At 30.8% G+C, this 19,516-nt stretch overlaps 1 protein-coding gene across 1 annotated transcript in view; it reads left to right on the top strand.

Annotated features, from left to right (window-relative positions):
• The first annotated feature begins 11,818 nt into the window (after positions 1–11,818).
• The window catches only part of LOC127158601 (retinoic acid-induced protein 1), a 76,172-nt gene continuing 68,474 nt past the window's right edge, over positions 11,819–19,516 (top strand). Inside the window, exon 1 of the mRNA XM_051101670.1 lies at positions 11,819–12,005. The gene's annotated coding sequence lies outside the window, so the exon portion shown is untranslated. The remainder of the gene's footprint in view (positions 12,006–19,516) is intronic.

Here is a 19,516-nt window from a genome sequence, read left to right as displayed (position 1 = left end):
ATATGCTAAAATGCACTTCTATTTCACAAGTGACTACATATTATGTTTGGACTTTTCTCTGTTTGAATATTTGCTTTCTGATATCCTTGTGCATATAAAGTTGCCAATTTTACCTAGTCATAACAGGACTATATATTAGTTATTTTTATGATATCATTTTTTTTTGATACCATAGAAATTTGAATTGTCACAGGTGTCAATATCACAAAAAATAACACTAGCCTATTACCAAAAAAAAAGAAAAAGACTCCTGAAGACAAGTAATCATTTAGTGATTAATTAGGAATTACACACTAATTACAAGCAATGGGACAAAAAAGCAGGAGAACAAATAAATAGGAAATGCTACATGCACTGTGTAAATTAATCAAATGCATAAACACTGCATATTCTTCTCTGTGTAAATATATTCTTCTTCTTAAAGTTACAAAAGTGATTTAGTCAAGAGCAGTAAAAGATTTTCTTTCTTTTGTTGTTTGATTAACATGAATGACGGACAGCAGGAATATTAGACTGCTGTCACTTTAAGAGCTGCCCAGATTTAATATACTGTTACACATGTGTTTTTTTTCTAAGCTGTCTGCTTTCACTTAAGACCCAAATTACTGTGTTTATGAGGATACTTGCAAACACGGGCGTTTTGACACATATAAATGTGTGTATTTAACTGTTCAAGAATAAAAGCAGTAAAAATAACTCGGTTCAATACTCCCAAGTTCTCTGTCGCTGCTGATTGCGTTTCAACAGCTTAAAAGCACTTGTTTTTAAACCACAGTGTTTGAAAACACATGCAAATGATACGTTTTCGTCAAATATTAAACTAAAATTTTACAAAGAAAATGCCAGTAAGTGATTTTTGTCTGGTCTCATGTTAATTGCTACATAGATTTTTATTGTAAAGTCATGTTTATGTTTTTACAAACTGAGGGACTGAGCATTGACCTCATTTGCTGTGGTACTAGAGCTCAACCTGTATTAAGCCTGTAATATTAATTTGGATATCTTAAACTCACAACTATCTGTAAAACAAACGAAATATGACGAGTTTTTTGACATACCCTAACTGTCTTGATCCAGAATACAGGTTACATACAAGAGTTCAGGGAGAGAAAGACAAGACGAGCGTTTGACATTAAAAAGTATTTAAATTGCTTTTTTTAATTAAAATAACCAATCTTTTCGCTAGATAAGACCCTTCTTCCTCGGCTGGGATCGTTTGAAGCTGCATTTAAACTGCATTTTGGAAGTTCAAACTCGGGCCACCATATCAGTCCATTATATGGAGAAAAATCCTGAAATGTTTAACTCAAAAAACATAATTTCTTTACGACTGAAGAAAGAAAGACATAAACATCTTGGGTGACAAGGGGGGTGAGTACATAATCTGTAAATATTGTTGTTTTGGAAGTGGACTTCTCCTTTAATATTTCAATTTGACTAAACATATTTGAGTTGACTATACTTAAAGTTTTAGGGCAACAAATTATTTTAAGTTGACTTAACAAGTTAATTTCTTTTCGACTAAAGGCAGAAATAAATTAACATCTTGGATGACACTGGGGTGAGTAAATTATCAGAAAATTTTCCTTCTGGAAGTGAACTTGAATATTTTTTAGTGTATCAGAGGAAGCAGGACATGCAGTTCATTACTTGACCACTTGATGGCAGTACAACATTTTTAAAAAATGTGATTTAAATATGCTGTATTATCATAGCACAGCAAAATGTTATAGGATGCTGTTTGAAAAAAAAATCCAGGCTTTCTTCTCACTGCTTTGTATTCTCACAGAACCTGCAGATACTGTTGTTTCGGCTTAGTTATTCCTTCACAAAGCCAAATCATCTTGCGGCTTTCATGTGAGGAGTACAGTAGGAGGCGTTTCATGTCCTGAAACGGACCCCTCTAAACCTGCGCCCCGCCGAACGGATTAGACGGCAAGATGACGGAAGGGCCAACTGCTGTCTCCAGGCAACAGCTTGTGGCGCACTGTGAGGCAATATCTCACATGTAAACAAAACTGAGATGTTGATGTCGTATTCATCCCCTATTGCTAAACAGCAGGTTGCGTTTCAAAAGGGAAAAAGCCTTTTTCACCTTTCCTCTGAAATTAAAAAGCTCTACCTGCAATATCCAAACTCTCAAAGCTGATATTTCACACTGAAAGAGGCTTGCATTAGATCTCACTGTGCCTTTGACTGAGCCATTTAGGATTGAAATTGAAATGTCTCAATCTACATGTCATTTATAAAGGTCATTACCAATACGTGGCCTTGCTCCCTCCTAATTGCATTTTCCTATACAAGATTGAAATGATTTTGCAGGGCAGTGAATTTTTGTGTCTAGTGCAGATTAACTTGCATGTGAAAGGTTATTTTTTTTAAGTTTAGTGAAGTGAAATATTACACACACTTGAAAAACAAACAAGGCATTTAATATTAAAAGGTTTGAAGGGTCTGATTTGAAGCGTTCATGCTGTGACAGTGACAAATTAATATACAAATCATGTAAACAGGTCATGCATATTCATCAGACAGACAGGTGGCTTGATTGTGTAGTTTTTGATTAATATTACTTATGAGCTACATTTACATGTGTCATCAGCCCTGAGGGTGCAAGCTTCATGAATCAGCAACCAATTGAAAATGGTTTTATTTATTCATATTCAAGAGATGCAATCAGGTTTTCTTTTTTCACACTTTGAGCCAGGTCTTTCAGTTACATACAGTACAGGATTTATAATGCCTAAATGAGTAGTTCATGTGCATTTGCTGGCCCAGTATTAGCCAGTGTGTATCCACCTTTTCTTCAAAGCGGAAGTAAGCCTATAGACGAGACTTCCGGTTCATCAGCCCGGAAATAACGAGACGAATAACAACAAGCAGTAAACGGTAAAACTGTTTGCACTACAAACCACTGTGATCATAATTAAGAACATTATAGATATAAAATGCAGTTTATAGTACACTAATTACAGAGTAGGCTGAGGTTGTCTCGATCAAGAACACAACAGAAGCCTTTTGGGATTTTAACACAGCTCAGATCTTTAAATATAAGGCTACCGCACCATTGCTGATGATTGTTAGCTTGTATTTTGAGATTAGCTTTTCAGACAGAGCAGCGTTTTTAGTATATGTATAAACATTTAATGACCAAAAAAGTATTTAGTAGCAAAATTCTCTGAGGAACTACAACACCGATAATCTTAAAGTGATATCCACTAATCAGAAACATTGCAGTTATTATGGAAACTCTATAGTCAGTCTCCCTTCCCTATATATCCCTATCTAAATACTTTTATGTTTCAAATCAGAGTTTATAGTGTTGAGTTGATTGGTTTAGTTCAGTAATCAGTCTTTATTAAACACTATGAAGGAAATAAATGGGAGAAAAATGGGTAGACAAAACCAAAGCTGAAAAACTAAAATTGGGCAACATCATACAATGTTAATCGCCCTGATTCTGCCAATCTAACAGTTAATTGTTTTTCTTAAATTTGCATTATGTTTGTTTGCATTTGAGTAGAAATTTTACAGATACAACATTTTGACAGCAGGTCTTGTCTGATGTAAGGTGTGATTTTCAGAGGATGAGTGACTTCCGTCTCATAAGAAAATGTGTTAATCTAACCTCCTAGAGAGATTATGGTGTGACACAAGTTGAGAAAGTGTTCAATGTGTGTTGATTGACACTACAAAAAACCCATCTGACACTATTTCAAATTTGTTGTATATTAGGGGAAATATAAACATACTGCTGTATGGTAATGAATACATTTGTATTTTTATTTATTTTATTTTTGCTTGACAGCTTTTGTTTTGCATTTTGCATGCTTAGAGTCACACAACCTGAAGTTTACATCCAGTCAGTGTCGTTAAACTAAAAGTATTACAAAAATGTTTTCCTTATTCAAATAAATTTGGCATAAAATAAAATCGAAATATTATGTTAAAAAACTAAGTGAATAAAAAGCGCTTAAATGAAATTAGAAATATTGCCTTGGCAGCAAACTAAAATAAATAAGTATAAGTACCAAAATACAGTCAATTAAAGCTTAATGGAAATATTATAGAAATATTATTAAAAACACAAGCTAATAAAATTGACAAAACACACAGCAAAATTACTTAAGGCTAAACTACAACTAAAACGAAGCTAAAAATTGAAAAATAAAAGCAATTCAAAAATATTAATAATAAAAAAAACAACTCAAAAGGTATGCTTATATTAATATAGAGTGATACAGATAATATAGCATCATAATGGATTACTTTATACTTGTGTAATGTTTTATTTATTTATTATTTTAGGAGCTTATTTTGAACCTTGTTCAAGTACAATAAGAGCAGATTATTTTAAAGTGATTTATGACTTGTTAATTTAGGTTAAGTCATTAATTGAATCTAAATAGAAATATTATTTAATAAAAACATAAAATAAAAGCTAATTTAAAAATTGTAATAATAAAAAAACAATTAGGAATGTATGCTTACATTATTAGAGAGTGATACAGATAATATATTGTCATAATTGGATTACTTTATACTTTATAACTTTATACCTTTAAAAAGCACTTAGTGCTTTGTGACTTGTTAATTTAGATTAAAAATAAGTTTACTAAATTACTAAAACTTAAATATTGTGAATTAAATCTAAATAGAAATTTTATTTAAAAAAAAAAAAAAAAAAAAAAGCTAATAAAACTGATAAAACCACAGCAAAATTGCTTAAAGCTAAACTAAAACTAAAATGAAAATTATAAAATTATAAAATTATAAAATTAAAGCTAATTCAAAATATTAATAATTTTAAAAAACAATTAAGCAGGTATCCTTACATTAATATAGAGTGATACAAATAATATAGAGTCATAATGGACTACTTTATACTCGTGTAATGATTTATTTATTCATCAGTTTATTTATTTATTATTTTATGAGCTTATTTTGGATTTTATTCAAGTAAAATAAGAGCAGATTCTTTCAAATTACTAAAACTTTAATACTGTAAATTAAAGCTAAATAGAAATATTATTAAAAAAGCAAAAGCTAATTAAACTGACAAAAGCACAACAAAATTACTTAAAGCTAAACTAAAATTAAAAAGAAAAATATAAAAATAAAAGCTAGTTCAAATTTTTTATAAATACTATAAGAATATATGAATAATACCAAAATAACTGCATAGAGATGAGTAGTGAAATATAAATGAAATATATAGATGATGCAAACTTTTTTACTTTACCGAAGTTTTATTTTGCTAAATTCCTTAACCCTTTAACTGTCACTCCCATTTTTGAACACAGACATAAAAATGCACTATCCAGACTTAAATTTGTATAATTCATGAATGAAAATATTTTGTAATATGATTCGAATGTACATTTCCCGTGGTAATGCCATGTCTGATTTGAAAATGCCTTTCAAAGGATGAATTTTGACTGATTTCTAAAACGTGATAAGGAAAAAGGCAACGAAGAACGTCTTTTGTGTCAAAGGTCAGAACTCATGTTATGATGTACATTTTTTTGCACTCTTGACATATATTAATCTATTACTAGGAGTCTTAGACCTTTCCAACAATGTATAGTTTGTCATGATTACATTATGATTTAATTGTAATATGGTGAAGTAAACTTAGCCGTCCCACAGAGGGGACGGTGACAGTTAAAGGGTTAAAATAACAAAGTCAGTATTCATACTCCAGCTTATATGTAATATAATTTTACACAGTCACTAAAACAGCTCTTGTGATCTGTAGCACTTGCAATGTATCTCCACTAGATGGTGACAGAAATCAATAAATGACCATTTAAGTCAACAGATTGGTTTCCTCGATATCACCCCCAGTTTTGTTTCATCTTATTTATTCATTTTATACATAAATAAATTCAATCTTAATTAGTCTTGTTGTTCTAGAAGTCGGCCACTACATGATTTTTGTCTACAGTTCAGGTCAGATCACCAACACCATTTTCACCTCAAATAGTTTTATTCAAAAGAGTAGTATCACAGTATGACCGCTAGATGGCAGCGTGTGTGTTATTGTTATATCATTGAGCTGTGTTTACTTCATCTGACAGTCATAGATTGTAGTAAACATAATATTCTCCCACATTTGCCTATATTTGAATTTTTTTTTTTTTTTTTTTTTTTTAACTAGTAATAAATCAGTTTTCCACACCCATGTCCTCTTGTCTGAACCCCATCTCTTATTTTCATGCACCCCGGCGTTTATAACCTTTCCCCCAGCTTGTATGAGCATCCCTCCTGCCCAGTAGTGATGTTCAAGACCACTGTCCTCTCGTCTCTATGGTAACAGTGAGACACCCTCTCCCCCAACACACACACACACACACCTTTCCTCTCCATTGATCATGAGGCTCATGCGCTCATGAGAGCGTCTGACCCAAAGATCCCCCTCTCTCCGCACCCAGCGCTCATTAACATGATTCCTCTGTGTCAGGCATCCATTCACCGTTAAAAAGAGCAAGTAAATGGAGAAGAAGAAAGAAACAGACATTCATTAATTGCTGCGCGGTGGCCTCATTAGTATGTCCCAAACAGAGACGAACGTGTGACAAAATCTCCCCCTCAGCGAGCCATTAACAAATCTGTGCCTACCTGCGCTGTCTATCTATGAAGTGATCCACATTTACAAATCATGTAGTATTGTATGCAAAATTTCAAGCACAAAAAAAAGTTTTATTAAGTTTTTATTTATATAGAGTCATACAGAAAATATAGAGCCGTAATGGATTACTTTATACTTGTATAATGATTTTATTATTTAATTTAATTTTAGGAGCTTATTGTGATTTTTTTTTTTTTTAAGTAAAGTGAGAGCACATTTATTCAAAGTGTTTTATGACTTTTTAATTTAGATACAAATTTATCTATTATTTTATTTTATTTTATTTTATTTTATTAAAGTGCACCCAGGAAATTGCATTCAGTGAAAGAAAATCCATTCATAAAAGATTTGAACTCTATAAGGATTAGTTAATAATGACTGAATTTTGGGGTAAACTATTTCTTAAATAATTTAAAATTCAAATTCAAATTCTACTAGCATTCTAAAACAAGAATTGATTGCCCTCTGAAATTATATTATATTATATTATATTATATTATATTATATTATATTATATTATATTATATTATATTATATTCAAAATTAAGTTAAATTAAATTACATTAAATTAAATAAATAAATGTGTTTACTTCACTAAAGAATATTTAAGGCTGTTTATCTAATCTAATGGATATAATTTGTATATATTTATTGCAATTTTTATATATATACATTTTTACATTATTTCTTAAAATGTGATTCTATTGTAAGTAAAATAAGATAAGGGTAGATTTAAATTTATTTAAAGTATTTTATAGCTTGTTCTTCTAGATACAAACTCTGCATGTCTGCAAATATATATATATATATATATATATATATATAATGCTTAATGTATATTTTTTGCATTCACTAAAGGAATATCCATATATGGATTAGTTAATAATGACTGAATTTAAATTTTTGGGTAAACTAGTTCTTTAATCGTTTAAAATTAACATTCTAATTATATTAGCATTTTAAAAACCAGTAAATAAAATATAAAAAATAAAATAAATTTAAGCAAATAAAAATAAAAATAAGCAAATTATTTTTTTTAAAAATTATTAATAAAAAAATTAGATAAAGTGTTTACTTCACTAGAGTAACTAGTTTTACTTCAACTCACTATTAATTTAAATGTTTACATTATTTCTTAAAATGTGATGCCGTTAAAACATTGTAAATAAAATACAATAAGAGCAGATTTATTACAATTATTTTATGGCTTGTTATTCTGATACAAAATCTACATGTAAAACATCAGTCTGGTCTTGCTTTTTTATTTATTTTATTTGATTTATTTTTTATTTTATTTTATTCACTATATGGAAAAATCACTCAGGAAATTATGGTAAATACTATTTTTTGCATTCAATAAAAGGAATGGATGGATTTGTTTGTTGTTGTTGTTGTTGTTTAAATTGTAAGTGAAAGAGATAAGAGCAGATTTAGAAGTATTTTATGACTTGGTAATTTATGTAAAATCATGAAAAATTAAAATATCAGTCTGGTCTTGCTTTTATTTATTTTTTTTTAATTTGTTGCTTTATTTTATTTGTATTATTTATATTTATTATTACCCTTTTAGAATGAAACAAACAAACAAACAAACAAAGTGGACATTCATTTAATGTTTTATTTTTTTTTTAATTAACAAAAAAAAAAATAAAAATAAACTATCTGATGGATTTAATTAGTCTATATTTTTTATAGGGCATTTTTTATTTGCATTTTTACATTATTTTATTTTTTTTTTTAAATGAGATGCCATTAAAAATTGTGAGTAAAATAAGATAATAGCAGATTCATTGAAATTATAAAGACTTAATATTAAAATCTCTCATTTTGATATCTTCTTTTGTTAAAATAAAATAAATAAATAAATAAAATAAAGACTATATATTACATAAATAATGTAATATGAAATGTAATGTAATACTAAAATGTAAGTTACAATTAAAATAAAATATGTAAAATGTAAAAAAAAGTGTATATCTTATTTACTGTATATGCAGATTTAATTTGTCTAGATTTACTGTGAATTTTACAATATTATTTTAAATTAAAAAAAAAGTTATTATTTACATTATTTTATGTCTTTAAATGTGACAAAATTGTGAGTAAAATAAGATAATAGCAGATTAATTGAAATTATAAAGACTTAATATTAAAATCTCTAATTTTGGTATCTTCTTTTGTTAAAATAAAATAAATACATAAATAAAATAAAGACTATATATTACATACATAATGTAATATGAAATGTAATGTTATACTAAATTGTAAGTTACAATTAAAATAAAATATGTAAAATGTAAAAAAAAAAATGTAAATGTAAAAAAAAGGTGTATATCTTATTTACTGTATATGTAGATTTAATTTGTCTAGATTTACTGTGAATTTTACAATATTATTTTAAATAAAAAAAAATTATTATTTACATTATTTTATTTCTTCAAATGTTCTTCAAAATTGTAAGATAAGTAAAATAAGACAAGAGCAGATTCATTGAAAGTATCTTGTTCTAGATACAAAATCCGCATGTAAAATATCAGTCTGGTCTTGCGTCGTCAAGGTCGCACAGTGGCGCATGTCTGGAGAGAAATGAAATCCCAAATCAATCGGTTACTCTGCTGTGCTCTGACGGTAAACTTCAAGAGAGAAATACTGTCAGGCAGTGTCAGAGCACGATCAGAAATGCAGCCATCTAGTCGTTTAACACGGACCGCTTGTTTAATGTGAATGTTGCACTTACGACAGTGATGAATAAGAAATGAAGGTTGTTGTGCTGTGATATTGATGACTGCATTCTGGATTCTGATTTGATGGCGCTAAAGAGAGTAAAAAGAGGTGGACTTGCAATTACAGGCAGAAAGGTTTTAGTATGCTCTGCTTATTTTTATTCATGGCACAATCTGTGACCCACACACGCACACACACTTCTTATCTTGTCAGTGAGGACACACACACACACACACACTTTCATAGTCATAGTCACTGGCACAAGCCTCTGCATCATAAAACCTCTCCAGCCTCCCCCTACAGCCTCTGTGTTTCTCCCTTGAGGAAAATAGCTCACGAGATCTCAGTTATGTATCTTTTGCATATCAGCTTTGTCTCAGATATCTCTCCTAAAATACTTTATTAGTAAAAATAGAGCCAAATGACATTTGTTGACATACAGTGAGAATTTAGAGGTGTGATTTTTTATTATTATTATTATTATTATTATTATTATTATTATTATTATTGTGGATGTCATAGCTCAGATAATTTGGTCTTTCATGTGGATTTGGAGGTAAATTATGAAGACTTCTTATTAAAATGTATAAGTTCAATAAAATAATAACATAAAATATAGTTTATCTTATTTAATTACAATTAGCTGAAATGACACTTATATATATATATATATATATATATATATATATATATATATATTTATATATATATATACTTTAAAAAAAATACTTAAATGGAAGTAGCATATATATATATATATATATATATATAAATTTAGAGGTATGATTTTGTGGAAAATTATTAAGACTACATATTAAAATGTCTAATTTTAGTATCTTCCTTTTTAAAAATAAAATAAAACTAAACAGAATAAATGAATAAATAAATTAAGTATTTATTGTAGAAGCATTGTACTTTAAAAGAATATACTTAAATGTAAGTTGCAAATAAAATAAAATGTATACATTATTTAAATGCAATTAGTTGAAATTAAGATTCCTTTTGACACGTTTAAGAGACCTTTTATTTCATGAATAATTTATTATCTGCATTTAGAGGTATTATTTTATTAGATTGTTTTATTAATAATTAAATTATATTTTTATTAATAATTATAAATGATATATTATTATTATTATTATTATTATTATGGGAAAACATAGCTCAGGTTATTTGGTCTTTCATGTGGATTTCCTCTGTTGAAAATAAAATAAAATAAAATAAAATAAAATAATAAAGAAATGAATGAAGAGTATTTATTGCAGAAATATTGTACTTTAAAAAATACTTAAATGTAAGTAGCAAATAAAATAAAATATAGATTACATTATTTAAATAAAATGTATGTATTATTAATAAATAATAAATAATAATTTGATCATTTGGGTCTTTCATGGGAAATTATAAAGACTTCATATTAACATCTTTCATTTTGGTATCTTCCTTTGTTAAAAAAAAAGTAATAATAAAACAAATTTTACTAAGTATACTTTTAAGATTTGAAGTACATAACAAGATTACATTACATTATAGTTTACTGACGTCAGATGACAAATACAACATGAAATAGCTTGAAAAGGGCCATTTATCTTGTGTTGATGCACGTCCTTTTAAAACAGGAAGCTGGCGCAGGGATCAAAACCAGATCATCCCTTTTTTTAAACAGACAACAGTCTTTTATGTTTACGTTACAGCCTTGATCCATATTTCTTGCAACTTCCTATTGCTAATTGGTTGCAGGTGACACGGGGGAGGAGCATCCTCATAGCAGCCACCATCTGATTGGCCAAAAATCTGCCTATGCCTCTGAGTGCGGAATGAGTCATCGACTCGGCTGTAGATTTAAAATGCCAAATCTTAATTACGTCCCCGTTTAGGAATACACCGGCATATAAACGAGCCATTTGGATTTCACGGGGTCTCCATATGTCCTCCATCCAATCTCAGGACTGTCTAGGAAAAAAAAAAAAATAATTGAAATATTCAAGAGATCTCATTTGTGATTTTGCTTTCCTGTGGGTCTCTCCTCATCTAAGTGAACTCTTTCAACTCCCGCCCCATCCGCGCACACACACACACACACACACAAGCACACGCTTCGGCAGCGGCTCTGATGAGAGATCGCTAACCTGTGAGAGAGACAGCCTTTGAAGCTGACATCTTTCCCCTCCATCTCTCTCTCTCTCTCTCTCTCTCCCAGCTAGAGCAGGTGGTCTCCAATCGACTCCCCCCTTCACAAATCAGCATTCACACATACATCCATCTCTCAGTGGCTTGTGGACGGGCTGCGAGCCCCCCTGAGCTAATTCCATTATACATTCCGTCTGGAAGTAAGAGAGGACTGCCCTCTAATTGCTTTCTTATCCCCCTGAGCCCCCTTTCTCTCCTTTACGCTCCTCTCCTCTCCTCCAAACAGCACCCCCAACCCCGTACGGCCCACCCCCAGCCCCCGCCCCGCTCCGAACATGGCAGCAAAGGCAAGGAGGAAAGTGAAATAGAGCGAGAGCGACTACAGAGAGAGAGAGACACCGAGCGAGAGAGAGAGAGAGACGAGTCCGCCGCTGACAGGGAATATCTGCCATTTTCCGCGTTGCAGGAGGCTGCAGCCCTGATCCAGAGGACCGGGATCCAGGCACAGGCACCGCCACAGGTAGAGACGCATGTTTCTCTGCATTTAAGGGGCTTAATGTCAGCGCGAGCGGATGGACGGACGGATGAGTGCCGGGGAATGCGGGGACGGAGCGCTGCTGTGCGTCTCCAGAGCCGCATGCATGGGGACAGGGGGGCGTGTTGGATAACAGGATGCCCATGTGTTCGCCGTCGCGCTCAGAGCCTGATCTGAGTTCAGTTTCCTCTACGCGAGTCCCGTTTTAAAAACTACAGAGCTGATCTCAAATCTGGCAACTTTTTTAGCAACAGATAGCCTGCTATATGAAAGGGCTGCGTTTATTTACTCTGCGTTCATGTCAAAACTGTACTTAGAATGTAGTGCAAGCTCATGCGCTTCTAAAAATAAAGGTTCCAAGGGGGGATTCTATGACGATGTCATAAAAGAAGCATTCTGAGTTTCCTTTCGGAACCTTTTTAATATTCCAAAGAACCCTTTTCCACTTCGTGGAATGGAAAGGTTCAACTGATGTTAAAGGTTCTTTACGAAGAGCCTTTTTTAAGAGTATTTTAACTCTAAGGCATTTTTAATAGTAGGTCTGGATGTGAATCTAGGCTATATTTGGAGCCTGATTTGACATGCGCTTGTGTTTATATCAAAGACGCATTATGCATATGCAGTGTGCGTTTTATAGGAAGTTGTTGTGATTTAAACATTCTACGCTCTTAAAAATAAAGCTGCTTTAGAAGGTTCTTCACAGCAATGCCATGGAAAAAAGAACAAATTAGTCAAAGGTTCTTTAAAGACCTTCTATTTCTTATCTTTTTATTATCTAAAGAACCTTTTGCCACAAATAGCCATTTGTAAAACAGATGTTAAAGGTTCTTTATGCAACCATTTAGACAAAAAAGTTGATTGATTTCTTTGTAAGAGTGTAGAATGGGCTGCATGTTAAGCCAAAATAACAGCGCGTTTATGCTTTATACTCTTGTTTATGTTGACAACACTTCATGCATATGCATGTGTTGCGTTTTATATGATAACGTGGTTATCCGATACTCTGAGGATGATTTTATGATAACAGACATAAGTCTGTTTACATGCATTTCAAGGCAGTTCGTATTCATGTGTGTTTGTTTGTTGGTGTGTGTGTGTGTGTTATTTTGCATGCACCGTGCCCTTGATCAAGGAAACACGGGGGTAAGACAGCTCTAACCTATTAAACGCTGCACTGAGACTGCAGTGTCACAGCTGACTGATATTGATGCTCTGGACGGCCCCTCTCCGCAAGAATCCATTTAGAGACGTGTGTGTGTGTGTGTGTGTGTGTGTGTGTGTGTGTGAGATGCGCGCGTGTGCGGAGGGAGTGTGAGTGACAGGCGTAGAGCGCTCTGTGTGTGTGTTGGTATGTGTGAGACGGACAGATACGGAGTGAACGGAGAGAGAGAGAGAGAGAGAGAGAGGTGAGAGGAATATGAAGGTGGGGAGAAAAATGGAGGGGTGACATGAATGTGTGAGTGGATTAGAGAAGGGGGAAGAATTGATACCAACATCTGCAATTGCATACTAGATAGATTTACAAAAAAAAAAAAAAAAAAAGGATGGAACTGTATTTCCAAGGTTGAGAGCGTCACTCTGCATGTAAAAGAACCCCAGACATCAGCAGACGAGATCATGTGCCGAACACACATACATACGCGCGCGCGCTTGCAGGGGGCGGGCGGTATGATCACAATCTTATATCACGCTATGACTCATTTTGTGTCATGCTAATACAATAACGTTTTTAATTATAAAAATGTAATGATAAATTGAATTAAAAAAAAATAGAGAGTTAATATTTATCATAATTTATTACAACATACATAAATATATAAAACACTGATCACTTTTTGATTATCCAGTAAATTAAAAATTTGACAAGTGAAAGGTACTTTTATTTAAATTCACATTTATTATTATTATTATTATTATTATTATTATTATTATTAATTTATTTAGAACTTGATGGATACAAACCAAAATACAACAGTAAAAAAATAAATATACAGTAAATAAATAAATATAAATATAAATATAAATAGTATTAATAATAATAATAATAATAATAATATATTTACATTTATCTTTTTTTTTTCATTTTCCAAAAATTTATACCAGAATCTGCAACATACTAGATAAAACTACAAAGGTTGCAACTATATTTCCAAGATTAAGAGCATCACTCTACATGTAAAATAATCCAAGACATCAGCAGACGAGATCATGTGATGTTTGTATAGAGTTAGTATTTGTCATAATTCATGATATAGATAAATATATAATAATCACTGACTAGTTTTTGATAATCCAGTAAATTAAATAATATTTCGCAAGTGAATGGTACTTATTTATTATTATTTATTTTATTTAATTCACATTATTATTATTATTATTATTATTATTATTATTATTATTTATTTATTTATTTATTTAGAACTTCATGGATACAAACCAACATACAACAGTAAAAAATAAATATACAATAAATAAATATAATAATAATAATAATTATTATTATTATTATTATTATTGTTGTTGTTGTTGTTGTTGTTGTTGTTGTTGTTGTTGTTATTTTAATATTTGCATTGATATTTTTTTTTCCATTTTCCAAAAATTGATACCAACATCTGCAATAACATACAAGATAAATCTTAAAAAATTATATTATTATTTATTTTATTTTACAGATTTTATTTTATTATTATTATTATTATTATTATTATTATTATTATTACAAATTAAAATTCAACTGTAAACTGCCAATAAATAAATAAATAATAATTTTGCTATTTGCATTGATCTTTAGATAATCCGGTCAAATAATAAAATAATATAATTAAATAATAATTAAATAATACTTCACAGGTAAAAGGTACTTGTTTATTATTATTTATTTTATTTTATTCACATTTATTATTATTATTATTATTATTATTATTATTACTAAATAATTAATTCTTAATTAAGTAATGTGTCACAAGTGAATAGTACTTATAATAATAATAATTATTATTATTTTGATTTTATTAATTTCACATTTACTATTATTATTATTATTTGAATCTTGAAAACAATAGTAACATGCCAGTAAATAAATTAATTAATTGATTTGATATTTGAATTGATCTTTTTTTCCATTTTCCAATAAAATGAAAATAGATAGATAAATATTTAATATCTAAAAATTATATATTTAACTGAGAATTATTCAGAATTCAAAATATTCAGAAATTTCATAATTTTTTTTACTAAATATTTATGACTCCAGTGACATATATTTTATAATTTTAAACAGAAACCTTGCTGTTTTGTCAGATTTATGCCTGAAAATAAGATTTAATAAATAAATAATATTAGTATTAGTATTAGATTAGTAAAGTATTAGTTTAAATAAATAGACAAATATAGCCAAATAAATAACAAAATAAACAAACGTACCTTGTTTTAAGGATGTTTAGATTTGTTTTGTTTTTCGTTTTTGTTTTTCCCCTAAAAACAAGCCAAAAATTCTAAATAAAAATGATTTTGCAATATAATGCAGATTTTTAGCTGATCCAGTGAATAAAATACAGTAAATATTAAATATTATTTTCATCTCACTTTATTATTTAATCTTTTTATTTAGATACTTAATAACCTTACTTAATAACAGAAATCAAAAGATGATGAATGAATATTACATCTGGCATAAGTGTACAAAAAGCTTCGCAAAATAAACACAACACAACACAACACTAAAACTAGCATCATAACAACTCTAATATCTGATTGGATGAGCCACAATGAAGCTGCTGCAGAATAGCTGATGTAAACACATCAAGTGAATTCTATATTAATGCATCCAGTTGCGACGTTGCTCAGCAACCATAAACAACCAAACTCTGCTTCACGTTTCTGCCCTTAATAACAAGTTCTTTGTCATCTTAACTAACTTAACTCTGTATATTTGCATTATTCTATATTTTCTCATCACTCTCATGTGTACAGGAAATAACCTGACGCAGTCCTGCCCACGCAAATACAGCGTTCTAGCAAAATCTGTAGCGGATGACAAATTTCTACCATCGCACGGCATATACCATCACGCCGCCCAGCTCTACATGGCCCTACATTTTTTTGGTCGGGACTATAGCGAATGTAGCATGGAGGCTGATGCAATCCCCTGAAACTGTCACACACCTGAGGGTCAGTCAGAGAACAACCATGAAAAACAGAATGAGAGAGAGAGAGAGAGAGATCGGGAAGCATCGCCTCTTTCAAGAATAGAAGGTGATAGGAATGAAATTAGATAGAGGCAGGGGGAAAGAGTAGACGGAGGGAGAGAGAGACAGACGGATATGAGGTGAAAAGAGGGAAAGACAGCACCCCTCCCCCCTCCGCTGTTTTCTAGGTGCGAGAGTCCTGAGCAACAATCTGGCACGGCTCAAAACAGATCCATAAGGTCAGGACGGGGCAACGCGCGCGAGGGAGGAAGAGAGGAGAGGAGCGATGGAGGAATTATTTATCTCCAGATGCTGCTGTCTCTGCAGCACTAGGCTCAGCAGTCTTGCTCCGAAAGAGCGGAGAACAGGAAATGAATGGCTGGAGAGAAGAAATAAACAACAAACTCGACGGTCAGGGGGTCAGATATGTGACGCCGTAATGAATCGACACCACAGAAACGTTTCACAATTGCACCAGGCTCAGACGCATGAATGCGCACCCCTGATGTCTGCAGAACATCCTGTGTTTCACGAGTGTCATACGTACAGGCAAAAATATTGATTTGTTTGAAGCTGATATGTGTGATTTCTATGGAAGCCCACCTCCGCCACTGAATAAAGAATTTAAAAAAAGTCATTTTTATCTCACAATTCAGATTTTTTTTCTCAGAATTGTGAGATATAATCTTGCAATTGCAAGATATACAGTCAGAATTATGAGACAAGCTCACATTTGTGAGAAAAAGTCAGAATTGTGAGCTTTTTATCTCACAATTCTGACTTTATTTCTTGCAACTGACTTTATATCAAGTAATTCTGAGAAAAAAGTCAGAGATCAGAGAATAAAAGTCACAATTGTAAGTTTTTATCTTGCAATTCTAACTTTATTTCTCACAATTGTAAGTTTATATCATGGAGTTCTGAGAAAAAAGTCAGAATTGTGAGTTTATATCATGCAATTCTGACTTCTGACCTAATTTTACATTTTTTATTTCACGCAATTCTAAAAAAAAAGTCAGAATTGTGCGTTATCTCGCAGTTCTGACTTTATTTCTCACAAGTGTGAATTTATATTCTGCGAAAAAAATCTTGCAATTCTAACCTTATTTCTTGCAGTTGTGAGTTTATATCACACAATTCTAAGAAAAAAGTCAGAATTGCAAGATACAAACTTGCATTTGTGAGAAAAACGTCAGAATTGAGTTTTTATCTTACAATTCTTACATTATTTCTCGCAAAAGTTTATTGTAATTCTGAGAAAAAATTCTAAAAAAAGTCAGTTGTGAGTTTTTATCTTGCAGTTCTAACTTTATTTCTTACAATTGTACGTTTATATCACGCAATTCTAAAAAAGTTAGAATTGTGCGTTTCTATCTCGCAATGTGGACTTATTTCTCGCAACTGTAATTTTATCATGCAATTCTGAGAAAAAAGTCACAATTGCGACAATTTTTATCTTGCAATTCTGACTATTTCTTACAATTGTAAGTTTATATCATACAGTTCTGAGAAAAAAAAGTCAGAATTGTGCGTTTTTATCTTGCAATTCTGACTTTATTTCTCTCAGCTGTAAGTTTATATCATGCAGTTCTGAGGAAAAATCACACAATTCTGACATTATTTCTTCCAGTTTTTAGTTTGTATCATGCAATTCTGAAAAAAAAAAATCACAATTGTGAGTTTTTATCTTGCAATTCTAACTTTATTTCTTACAATTTATATCACACAATTTGGAGAAAAAAAGTCAGAATTGCAAGTTTATTTCAAGCAATTTTGACTTTATTTCTCGCAATTTAAAAAAAAAAAATTACGCAATTCTAAAAGTTAAACCTGAGCATTTGTATCTCGCAATGTGGACTTATTTCTCGCAAAAAGTTTATCATGCAATTCTGAGAAAAAAGTCACAATTGCGACAATTTTTATCTTGCAATTCTGACTATTTCTTACAATTGTAAGTTTATATCATGCAATTCTGAGAAAAAAAAGTCAGAATTGCAAGATGCAAATGCACATTTGTAAGAAAAACGTGCAATTCTGACATTTTCTCAGAATTCCATCATATAAAATCATAAATGAGACAAATTATGTCAGATTTGCAAGATGAAAAGTCACAATAACATTTTTTTTAATTATTATTATTCAGTGATGAAAATAGGCTTCTGTAGATTTATGCCCCATCAAATGGAATGCCAAAAATAATACATGTTTCCAAACAGGTTTCCTAAACAGTCCCCACATCTGCCATTGGCTGGATCAAACAGACAGTCCCGCCCCCTGAACTCATAGCATTGATTGAGTTTATGTTGATGTGTCAGGGTACGCAAACTGCAATATTTTGATAGTGTCGCAGTGTGAACCGCTTGCTTATGGTCATCTCTGCATATATGCTACAATAGACGAAGCATTTTAACATTGAGAAAATTATACACTTCATCTTTAAATTTTAACATGGATTATTGTTCAAAAGTTTGAGGAGTAAGATTTTACATTTATTTATTTATTTCATTTTAATTTTTTATTTTTTGAATAGAAAAAAAAATAAATACTTTAATTCAGCAAAGACACATTAAGCTGATCAAAAATGACATTTATAATGTTGATTTCAAATAAATGCTGTTGTTTTGAACTTTCCATTCATCAAAGAATCTTGAAAAATGTATGCTTCCACAAACGTATATTAATCAGCACAACTGTTTTCAACATTGATAATGATAATAAATGTTTCATGAGCAGCAAATTAAAATATTTTCATAATTTCTGAAGGATCATGTGGCGCTGAAGACCGGAGTAATGATGCTGAAAATTCAGCTTTGTGTCACAGGGATAAATTATCATTTAAATTGTAATAATATTTTTTTTTTTTTTAAATTGTACTTAATTTTTCAACAAATAAATGCAGCTTTTTTGATCACATAAAACTTTCAAAAACAAAAGAATATAATTATTGTAAACTGTTAAACAGTAGTGCACGTATTTGTGAAGCAGATAGAAAAATAAATTAATAAAGGCATGGGAAAACGTCTGCAAAATCCATTAGAAGACACCACACACACTTTTTTCACAAGCAAGCAGCACATTCTGACACACTAAACCATTATCAACCTAAAATTATTTTTTAAACCGCTGTGCACCACTTACATGATTTTATGAGATATACATGATTTGTAAAAGTAATCAAAGCAAAAACGGTTCATTCTCAGCACATATTTGGTGGCTAGTTTAAAAAAAGATCAATTTAATTAAATGCAAAAATCCCTGGAGGGTTTTCTGTGTAGTCTAGAGCACTCTGCTAAGTATGTACTGTATGTG

Source organism: Labeo rohita, chromosome 3, assembly GCF_022985175.1.
Source record: "Labeo rohita strain BAU-BD-2019 chromosome 3, IGBB_LRoh.1.0, whole genome shotgun sequence".
NCBI classification, from domain to species: Eukaryota; Metazoa; Chordata; class Actinopteri; order Cypriniformes; family Cyprinidae; genus Labeo; species Labeo rohita.
This window is presented reverse-complemented; position numbering and strand designations above follow the sequence as displayed.